The sequence below is a fragment of the Pseudorca crassidens genome, chromosome 13 (genome assembly GCF_039906515.1).
Source record: "Pseudorca crassidens isolate mPseCra1 chromosome 13, mPseCra1.hap1, whole genome shotgun sequence".
NCBI lineage: Eukaryota > Metazoa > Chordata > Mammalia > Artiodactyla > Delphinidae > Pseudorca > Pseudorca crassidens.
The window spans coordinates 76,078,772-76,090,322 of NC_090308.1; the positions used below are offsets into that span (position 1 = coordinate 76,078,772).

General features: G+C 36.6%; 1 pseudogene; it reads right to left on the reverse strand.

The window, feature by feature from the left end:
• Window positions 1-314: 314 nt before the first annotated feature.
• Window positions 315-10,379, reverse strand: LOC137204903 (p53 apoptosis effector related to PMP-22 pseudogene; annotated as a pseudogene).
• Between the last annotated feature and the right edge of the window lie 1,172 nt (window positions 10,380-11,551).

The window sequence follows — 11,551 nt, forward strand, 5'->3', positions numbered from 1 at the left end:
AAGTGGTATGTCTAATATTCACATTCTTTTACAAATGCAGTATAAATGGTATAGACAGTTATAAGAAAATATTGGCATCTTATAGATAATTAGTTAAAAGAGTAAGTCTTGTTTAACTCTACAAGACACATGTAAAATATGAATATAAAACTATAACACCATTTAAGAAACATTTTCTCCCAAATTATTTTAGCACTTTGCCTAGTTTAACTCTATGAACATTGCCATAAAAATAAGTTCAAATTATTCTGAGGAAAACAGTTTCTTTGTAGTCCATCTCAGTAGCAGTGATTTTCTTCTGCTCATTTCCCAACTTAGGTGGATGTGTACAAATACCTGGGCTTGGCATTTCCCTGAAGGCCATCTTCATAGTTGGGAAATTATCCATCAGGATGATTGTGGCTGCCCATCTGAAGACTTAGGCCCAGTTATAGAGGTAGTGACAGGAGGGTTGGTATGAGGTTGAAAGTCTAGGTGTACTTCACGTGGTAAATTACAAGGGAGATGATCTGGAACACAGCGGCCAGGGCCAGGAAGCCACCATTCAGTCTCAGAAGGACAAGCATTTGGGATCCACAGAGGGCAAAGAAGGAGAGGATGAAACAGATCACCAGGATGATAAAGCTGCAGAAGGGCTTGGTGGCAGCTCCCCTTCCCCACACGTACATCATGACGATCTGGCAGCCATCCTTGTAAGACCTGCTGTAGCCACCCTTGTGGAAATATCACCATCACAGTGAGAACGTGTGGATATTGTCACCCGACTTAAGCCAGCTGTGGCTGGCCATCAAGATGATGTCAAAGGCGATGGTGCTTAGCAGAAGCAGGTGCTGGCTAGGCTGCAGGACAGCATCATGTCAGTGCCAGTGTGGAGGAGAGGAGTACATGGGGATCAGACACCACTGGAGAGTGGCCCATGAGTGTGGGCAGCACAACAAAAAGGCCAGAATAGACTTTAAAACAAAGTCTGTAACAAGAGACAAAGAAGGACATCACATAATGATAAAGGGATCAATCCAACAAGAAAATATAACAATTGTAAATATATATGCACCCAACATAGAAGCACATAAATACATAAAGAAAATATTAACAAACATAAAGGGAGAAATTGAAAGTAACAGAATAATTGTAAGAGACTTTAACTCTCACACACATCAATGGACAGATCATCCAGATAAAAATACAATAAGGATATATTGGCCTTAAATGACACATTAGATCAGATGGAATATATATAGAGTGTATATATATATATATATATATATATAACATTCCATTCCAAAGCAGCAGAATACACATTCTTTTCAAATGCACATAGGGCATTCTCTGGGATAGATCACATGATAGGCCACAAAACATATCTCAGTAAATTTAAGAAGACTGAAATCATAGCAAGCATCCTATCTGACTGCAAGTGCATAAGACCAGATATCAACTACAAAAAAAAGTGGAAAAAACAAACATGTGGAATCAAAAAATTTGCTACTAAGCAACCAGTGGGGTCATTGAAAAGTCAAAGAGAAAATAAAGAAATACCTTGAGTTAAATAAAAATGGAAACACAACATTCCAAAATGTATGGGATTTAGCAAAAGCAATTCAAAGAGGAAAATTAGAGCAAAACAAGCCTACCTCAGGAAATAAGAAAAATCTTAAATAAGTGACTTAACCTTACACCTAAAAAAACAAGAAAAGGAAGAACAAAAAAACCCCAAAGTTAGTAGAAGGAAGGAAATTATATTGATCAGAGTAGAAATAAAGAGACTAAATAAACAGGAGAAAGGATCAATGAAACTAAGAGGTGGTTCTTTGAAAAGATGAACAAAATTAATAAAGCTTTAGACCAACTAATTAAAAAAAGAGGACCCAAATAAATAAAGTCAGAAATGAGAGAGAAGTTACAACTGACACCACAGAAATGCAAAGGATCAAAGATGCTACTACGAACAATTCTATGCCTACAAATTGGAGCAACTAGAAAAATGGATGAATTCCTGGAAACATACAATCTCCCAAGACTGAATTAAGAAGAAATAAAGAATATGAATAGAATGATTACCAGTAGTGACATTGAATCAGTAATCAAAAAACTCCTAACAAACAAAAGTCCAGGAACAGAGGGCTTCACAGGTAAATTCTGTCAAACATTTAAAGAAGAGTTAACACTTATCCTTATCAAACTTTTCCAGAAAATTGAAGAGGAAGAATCACCTCCAAACTCATTCTATAAGGCCAGCATCACCCTGATAATGAAACCAGATAAAGACACCACACACACACACAAAAATACAGGCCAATATCACTGATGAATATAAATGCAAAAATCCTCAACAAAATATTAGCAAACCAAATTTAACAACACATGAAAAAGCTCATACACCATGATCAAGTGGGATTTATCTCAGAGATCCAAGGATAATTCAATATCCACAAATCAATCAATTCAGTACACCACATTAACAAAAGGAAGGATAAAAATTTCATGATCATCTCAATAGATGCAGAAAAAGCTTTTGGCAGAATTCAACATCCATTTATAATAAAAATCTCAAAAAAGTGGGTAGTAAGGGAACATACCTCAATATAGTAAAGGCCACATATGACTAACCCACAGCCAACATCATGCTCAGTGGTGAAAAGCTGAAAGCATTTTCTCTAAGATCAGGAATAAGAAAAGGCTGCCCATTCTCACCACTTGTTTTCAACATAGTACTGGATATTCTAGCCACAGTAATCAAACAAGAAAAAAAAAATGTAAGAAATCCAAATTGGAAAGGAATACATAAAATGTCACTGTTTGCAGATGACGTGATACTATATATAGAAATCTTAAAGGCACCAACAAAAAACTATTAGAAACAATCAATATTTCAGTAAAGTTTCAGGATACAAAATTAATATACAGAAATTGATTTTATATATATATATTTTTGGTTATATTTCTTTACAGTAACAATGAATTAGCAGAAAGAGAAATTAAGAAAACAATCCCACTTATAATTGCATCAAAAGAATAAAATACCTAAGAGTAAATTTAACCAAGGAGGTGAGAGACCTGTGCTTTGAAAACCATAAGATGTCAAAACAAGTTGAAATTGACACAAACATATGGAAACATATACCATGCTCATGAATTAGAAGAATTAATATTATTAAAAAGGGGCATTGGCAATCTACAGATTCAATACAATCCCTATCATAATACCAATGACTTTTTTCAAAGAACTAGAACAAATAATTCTAAAATTTGTATGGGAACACAAAAGATCCTGAATGGCCAAACAATCTTGCGAAAGAAGAACAAAACTAGAGGCACCCTGCTCCCTGATTTCAAACTATACTCCAAAGCTACAGTAATTAAAACAGTATGGTGCTGGCACAAAACAAACACATAAATTAATGGAACATATTAAAGAGACCAGAAATAAACCCACACATATATGGGCAATTAATCTATGGCAAAGAATGCAAGAATACACAATGGGGAAAAGACAGGCTCTTATATAAATGATGTTGGGAAAACTAGGCAGCTACATGCAAATGAATCAAACTGGACTACTTTCTCACACTATACGCAAAAATAAACTATAAATGGACTAACAACTAAAATGTAAGACCTAAATCCATAAAACTCCTAGAAGAAAACATTGGCAGTATGCTCTTTGATATTTATCTTAGCAATAGTTTTTTGGATATGTCTCTTCTGGTAAGGGAAACAAAAACAAAAATACATAAATAGTTTTCACCTAACTAAAAAACATTTGCACAGCAAAGGAAATTATCAACAAAACAACAAGGCCACTGACTGAATGGAAGAAGATATTAACAAGTGATATATCTGATAAGGGATTAATATCCAAAATATACAAAGAACACTTACAACTCAATATCAAAAAATCAGGGGCTTCCCTGGTGGCACAGTGGTTGAGAGTCCACCTGCCGATGCAGGGGACACAGGTTTGTGCCCCAGTACGGGAAGATCGCACATGCCGCGGAGTGGCTGGGCCCGTGAGCCATGGCCTCTGAGCCTGCGCGTCCGGAGCCTGTGCTCCACAAACGGGAGAGGCCACAACAGTGAGGCCCGCGTACCGGAAAAAAAAAAAAAATCAAACAACCCCGTTAAAAAACAGGCTGAGATGCAAGAGGGAAGAGATAGGGGAACATATGTACAACTGATTCACTTTGTTATAAAGCAGAAACTAACACACCACTGTAAAGCAATTGTATTCCAATAAAGATGAAAAAAAAAAAAAAAAAGGCTGAGGACCCGAAGAGACATTCTTACTAAGAAGACATACAGATGGCCAACAGGCACATGAAAAGATGCTCAACATTACTTATCATCAGGGAAATGCAAATCAAAGTCACAATGAACTACAACCTCACAAAAAGACATCAGATGATTAACAACAAAAAGATAAGAAATAACAAGTATTGGTAAAGGTGTGGAGAAAAGAGTACCCTTGTGCACCGTTAATCGAAATGTAAATTGGTACAGACACAATGGAAAACAGTATGGAGGTTACTGAAAAAAGTAAAAGTAAAACTACCATACAATCCAGCAATTCCACTTTTGGGTATCTTTCTGAAGAAAACAGAAACACTAATTTGAGAAGATATATTCACCATTATGTTCATTGCAGCCTTATTTACAACAGTCAAGATATGGAAGCAACCTGTGTCCATTGATAAAGAAGAGGTTGTGTGTGTGCGTGTGTGTGTGCGTGTACAGGTATATGGATATACAAATATATTAACATTTTTTATTAGATTCTTTACGGGGATCCCCAGAAAGTTAAGAATAATTGTTAACAGAGAGCAAGAAAATGTAGGGTTATTGAAAAATGTGGTTGAAATGCTAAACCCCTCCTCTTCCTCATTCTTTAAGTCCCGGTCACCTTTGAGAATCTTTTCGGATTCTTCCAGATGGAGGTATTTGTCTTGCATTTATGCTGTGTTTGCAGTCTTTCTACCACATGCTGTGTGGATGGTAATGCTGCAGGTGTACAGATGGGTTTTCGGGAGTGTTCAACAGTATCTTAAGAGAATATAAGGTGAACTTGGCCCGCACATTCTTCCTTTCTTAAAGGTTTTAGTGTTCTTCACCATTGCATTCCAGAGCCTGGCACAGTGCTTTGCACTTTGTAGGAACTACTTAAGTGCTCAGTAAATGAATGCATGAAGAATGAATGAATGAATGTTTCACCTTGCAGGATAATGCTTAGTAAAATATTTTTCAACCACATAGTTTTGTAAAAGTCTTTTAGTTAAAAGCGTACAAGTGAAAGAAAAATGTGTTACCTTAAAAGAGAAACTGCCTATCTGTTCTTAACAAACTACTGCAAGATGCTGAATCGTCAGAAAAGGCTAAGTGATATTACTTACTCAGGATGAAAAGTGCACTAATACATTCTAAGAAGATTTTCAACAGGAAAGTTCACAATTTAAGGTCATGGTACTTTAAGAGCCAAATACCTCTCAGCACCAGAAAGCAAAGTTAAATGGGCAACCTCATTTTCTATGCTTTCTGCACAATTGTACTTCCATTGTCATTAATGTTTTAAATACAAATTTCCATACACTGGTCCTTCATGGGATCACATTTTCCTTCTAGAAATGCCTACTGTACTTTTGCACAGGATGGTGAAGGAAGATTTTTCTGAAGGGATGAGGTTATGATGAACTAAATGAGTCGTATGGAGGGAAGCCTAAAGCAGGAGGGAAGCTTGGCAGGAGCTAGGGTGGGAAGGCCATGCCCCCCAGAAGGAAGGCATTGTTCTGGCTCTTGTGTCCTTCCCACTGAGTCCCTGCTATTCAGTGGGAATTGTGGTGAGGAAGAGCCTGGTGGGAGTCCTGGCTGCAGCCATGTGGGTTGGCAGTTCATAGGTCCAGAGGTAGAGACAGTAGACTTTTATGGGCATAAGACCTCAGTCTGGCCCAAAAGATAAAGGTTTCTGATCCCTGTTCTATGTAATAAAGCCCTTACATCCTTTCAGACAAACATAACTAGCCCAAGTATCTCCCTTTACTCATTTGCAAAATAAACAATTCTTCAATTAGAATACAAAATCATTTTTTTTTTTGTTAGGCACATTTATGTCCACAAAGGCCAAGCTTTCATGTAAGGTTAGGATAATTTTTTTCAAATAATTTAGGCATTAATACAATAACAATAACAACAACAGATTTTGATAGCCTGAATAACTAAATTTGCAGTTTGCATTGATTGAATTCACTGGATAAGTGCACATTTCTCTTCTTTCTCCTCTCGTGGACCCGCAGCAGAGTCTTTGAACAAATGTTAAATGATGGAAAACTTTTGTTTATTGTGTAATTCAATAGCCCAGCATTAGAGCTGCTCATTAGGAGGTTGTAAGATGCAGTGACAAGGAAAATTACAACTTTCTTGTGCTGACTGGCACAGTGAAATTAATTCCTGTTGTCCCTCAGTCATACAGAAGTATGAAGTTGCCATGCAAGGATCAAACTGAAGATTTTTTTAGGGGGAAACAATAGAAAAGGGGAAAAAGAGAAAGATTGTGACAGAAGATTACGTTTATTGTGACAAGCTTTATCGCTCCAATATCAAGTTCGCTCCTTGGGGCTGAGTGAAGAGAAGAAAGAAGTACGGAGGCGAGAACCAATAAGAAAAGCCGTGTGATGGGAGCAGCAATATTTCCAATCATTTATCATTGACACTCCCAAATGAGTGTTTGGGAATTAAATTATCTTGTCATTTCCCTAAGGATTGAAGTCATGAGTAATGAAAAAAGAAATCAAACTCACACCCTCTTCTCTGTAAAATCAGCCTGTTATTCAAGCAAGTGAAGTCCATATCACGGCTGGTTCTAAATACAGGATTGCTTCATTACTTCTTAAAACTCCCTGTCACGTATATCGGTTCTTGCTGAAAACATCAGATAAGATGGCTATCTGGATTCCCTGGTTTTGAATACTGCTCTGTGTAAATAATATGCTTGCCATTTCTAAACACATGGGGACCCCAATAAAGAATTTTATTTGATAAACAGTGGATTTATTTTTATACCAAGAGACATTTTTTCTTTTGGAATTGTGGATATATAAAAATCTCGATTCCTCCATTCCATTCCAAGTGCCAGCAATTATTCAGTACACAGTGAGGCACTATGCTGATGGTTTTACATGCATCATCTCACTGAATCTTCTTAAGGATATTTAGGTGGTATTGCTATGCTCTTTGACAGTCCCATCTCCAGCTGTACCTTCTCAATGTACCTGACGCCCAGACATATTAAATGTCCTAGTCCTTGAAATACACATATCATTTCCCATTTGCTACTCCCTCTTGCTATTGGACCTGGGAATGTCTACTTATCTTCCAAGATGCAGCTCAAACTGCAGTTCTTCTGTTTGATGCTCCTAGGCAGAACTGGTTACTGATTCCCTTTGCTCTCCTACCAACTTACAAAAGCCTCTGATTCCATTATATTGTATTTTTACTTATGTGTCTATATCTTGAAGTGGATTTAACACTTTTAAGGACGTGGATTATTATTTATTTATCTTTATAACTCCATGGCCTTAGCAGAGGTTCTGACCTATAAAGGATACTCTATAAATGTTTAGTAAATTGTTAAATAGTTGCAGTTAGTTTCATTGATTTATTAATGTCCTTGCATTAGCATCTAAATTTATCCTGAAAAGTGACACTTTTTTTTTGTTTCCATATTATTCTTAATTATAAGTATACTTGAATATTTTTCTGTGTTTCTGGAAAAAGGTTTTTGCTTGTGCACATGAAGGAGGAATTATATAACAAACTAATTTAAAAAGTACGTGCTCTTTTTAGGTGGACACTTACTCTTCACAATGCTCCATTTCCACAAAGACTTGATGAGAATTTCCAGATTTAAAGTAATTCATAGTATCAAAATGAGAAGCTGCGTGATATGCTGGAAAAAACATAGAATTTAGAACTCAGAGATATGACTTTGAGTCATAAAATTTCCCCCTGATCAAATGGGTAACTTTAGGGAACCCAGTTATTTTTAGCATCCGTTTACTTACAGAATCATTGTGAGGTTTAAGTAGAAGGACTTATTGAGTTATTGCTTTTCCAGATACTGGGTACATAGAATTGAATCAAACTGTCCAATCCCTGTCCTTATGGAGCTGACATTCCTGAGGGGGACTGAGACAATAACCAAGTAAATATAAAATAGGCAGTGGTGATAGTGCTGGGAAGAAAACTGTGAGTGATACACAGTGGTGTGCTCTGTTAGTGAGGAGTACCAAGGGAGGCCTCTTTAATAAGGGGACATTTGAGCAGAAAGGGTAGAGGAGTGAGAGCGTGGGCCAAACTGGTATGGGTGAAAATTGACCAGGCCAGAGGGGTCAGCTGTTATCATTCTTTGAATACTTGCTTTGAATGTCCCCAAACTTGGAAGACATGCTAGTGATGACAGTGGTCTCAATGGAAGAAAGTGTGTACAGAGGGAGACTCTGTTCCCAGACATGTTCCCTCTTCAGAGCACCCTTCCTGTAGACCCTCTGGCCTCACTGGGTTGCTGCCATTGAAATTCAAGACATTTGCCTTTCCCCAATAATGATAGATCGTCCAATTGCTAACACATTTGTGTGTTCCCATGTGTACTTAAAAAAAACAACAACATGAATTTAGAGCTCTTAAATTTGCTTTCATAGTTTCTTAAAGTCTGTTCCTTTCTCCTGTAAATATTGGCTAAACTGATCACTGCTTTGTACGTATATTGAAAGAAGCAATGAGAAAAGTAAATGCATAGACAGCTAATATTAAAATTAGCTTTGGGAACTCCCTGGCGGTCCAGTGGTTAAGACGCTGCGCTTTCACTGCGGAGGGCGTGGGTTCAATCCCTCGTCAGGGAGCTAAGACCCCTCAAGCCCTGTGGTGTGGCTAAATAAATAAAATTAGCTTTGATACATAAAGCTTCGATACCTAGAAAAATGGCCCTTTAACTTAGCAGGTAATTGCAGTTTTGAATGTGAATAACCTCAGACTATCTTTAATATTTTATTGGCCTAAGTTACCAACTTTCACTTTTCTCTGTTGTAGCAGATAAATAAAAAAGCAGAGATTTCCATCATAGCAGCACTATGCACATTGACATTTATTGATTTCCATTAGTATCTGAGGTGGCTGGCATTTTACTTTTATATGCTGCATTAATAAATTGTGCTTAGAGGCTGCCTGTGCATTTTTTATTGAGGCCCCTCATTTGCTCTTGACTGTTTCCAAAAATTCTTTTGAGTTTTGAAATTTGCTTTTCTCTTGTTCTTTGTTTTCTTTTTTGGGAAATGTACAACTAGTACCACATAAGTCTATTTCCCAAGGAACACAGAGAGGCACAGAGAGGCATATTCTATTTCAATTTGTGGAGGTTATTTAAAGGATCTCTTTGTTTTTCCTGTTTCTAAAGTCCAAAAGAACAATGCTTTGCATAGAAAGCACAGTACTGCAAATCAAAACGAGATTCATTTTGGCACCTGGGTGACATTGGTGTGAATGAATGCAGTGTTTTCTGAGTGTTATTTCCAAGACCAGCCCTGACCAGTGGTCAAGTTTCCTTAAATCCACAGAAATAAGAGTAATAATAATGAAGTAAAATTTTAATAAAGTAATAGTAATTAAATTTGAATACCTGACCTAAATCCAAGGTTATGTCATTCAAATATTTTGGTGTTGTGTTCTTTTATGAATGATGGTCATTATAATTATTTTTATGCCTAGAATAATAATTATTTACTTTTTAAAATAAGAAATATGGCTTCCCTGGTGGCACAGTCGTTGAGAGTCCGCCTACCGATGCAGGGGACACGGGTTCGTGCCCCGGTCCGGGAAGATCCCACATGACGCGGAGCGGCTGGCCCCGTGAGCCATGGCCGCTGAGCCTGTGCATCTGGAGCCTGTGCTCCACAACGGGAGAGGCCACAACAGTGAGAGGCCCGCGTACCACAAAAAAAAAAAAAAGAGATTAACATGGTTCAAAATGTAAAAAAAAAAATATATATATATGTCTTTCTACACCTGTCTCCTATTTGATACAGTTCCCCCAACCTACAAACATTCAGGTAATCACTGTCATTAGTATACTTCTGTAGTTCCTTTATGGATACGTAAGCAAAAACAAATATATGTTATTTCCCCTCTCCCCTTTTCCACAAAACAATAGCATATTATACACATAATTCTTCACATTGCCATTTTGAAACAATTTTGATAAATATATATAAAATAATATATGAAATGTATTTGTATTCATATAAAAATATATAAATGATTACCGATGCACTGAAAGTAGCAAAAAATGTATAGGATGGTCCCTTGTACCATTCATCCAGTTTACCCAGTGGTAACATGTTGCACAGCTTTAACACAATATTGAAGCCAGGAAATTGACATTGGTACAATCTCCAGGGCATATTTAGATTTCACCAGTTTTACATGTATTTGTGTAAAATTAGTGAAATCTGGCAATCATTAATCTGTTCTCCATCTTTAAAATTTCATTTTGAAAATGTTATATACGTAGAAACTTACATATATACCTTTTGAGACAGGCTTTTCCACTCAGCATTATCACCTTCAGATTCATCCAAGTGGCTGCATGTATCAACAGTTAGTTCCTTCTGACTGCTCTAGTTTTCACCATAAAGATGTCCCTTGGTTTGTTTAACCATTCTTCTATTGAAGGACATTGGGTTGTTTCTAACTTTTGGCTATTACAAATGTAAAGCTGCTATGAACATTTATGAACATTATGAACATTTATGTGAACGTAAGTTTTCATTTCTCTGGGATAATACCCAAGAGTAAAAGTGCTAGGTGAAGTGACATAGGCATGTTTAGGTTTATGAGGAACTGCCAAACTGTTTTCCAGAGTGGATGTACCATTTCACCTCCCCACCACAGCATACGAGTGCGACCATTTGGTGTTACCACTGTGTCTTTTAGCTACTCTGATAGATGTGTAGTAATATCTCATTGTGGTTTTAATTTGAATTTTCTTTATGGCTAGTGATGTTAGCATGTAATTATTTGCCATGTGTATGTTATTTCCAAAGACATGTCTGTTTGTGTCTTTGCCCATTTAATATTTGGACTTGGGGAGTTTACTATCGAATATTAAGAATTTTTTACATGTTCTAGATATAAGACATCTGTCTGATATATATAGCTTGCAAATATTTTCTCCCAATCTGCGGTGGGTCTTTTGACCCTCTTCACATGGGCTTTCAAAAAGTTTTAAATTCTGATTAGATCTAATTTATCAATTTTTTCTTTCATGGATTGGGTTTTTGTGTCAAGGATAAAATCTCTTTTATTGCTAGATCTTAAATATTTTCTTCTGATCATTTTTTTTCTAAAAGTTTTATATTGTTTCATATTTAATCCCACGTCCCAAACTGAGTTAATTTTTGCTTAAAGTGTGAGTTTTAGGCTGAGATTCTTTTTTTTTTTTTGTCTATGGATGCCTAATTGTTCAAACACCATTAGTTGAAGATACTATCTTTCCTCCATTGAATCACTG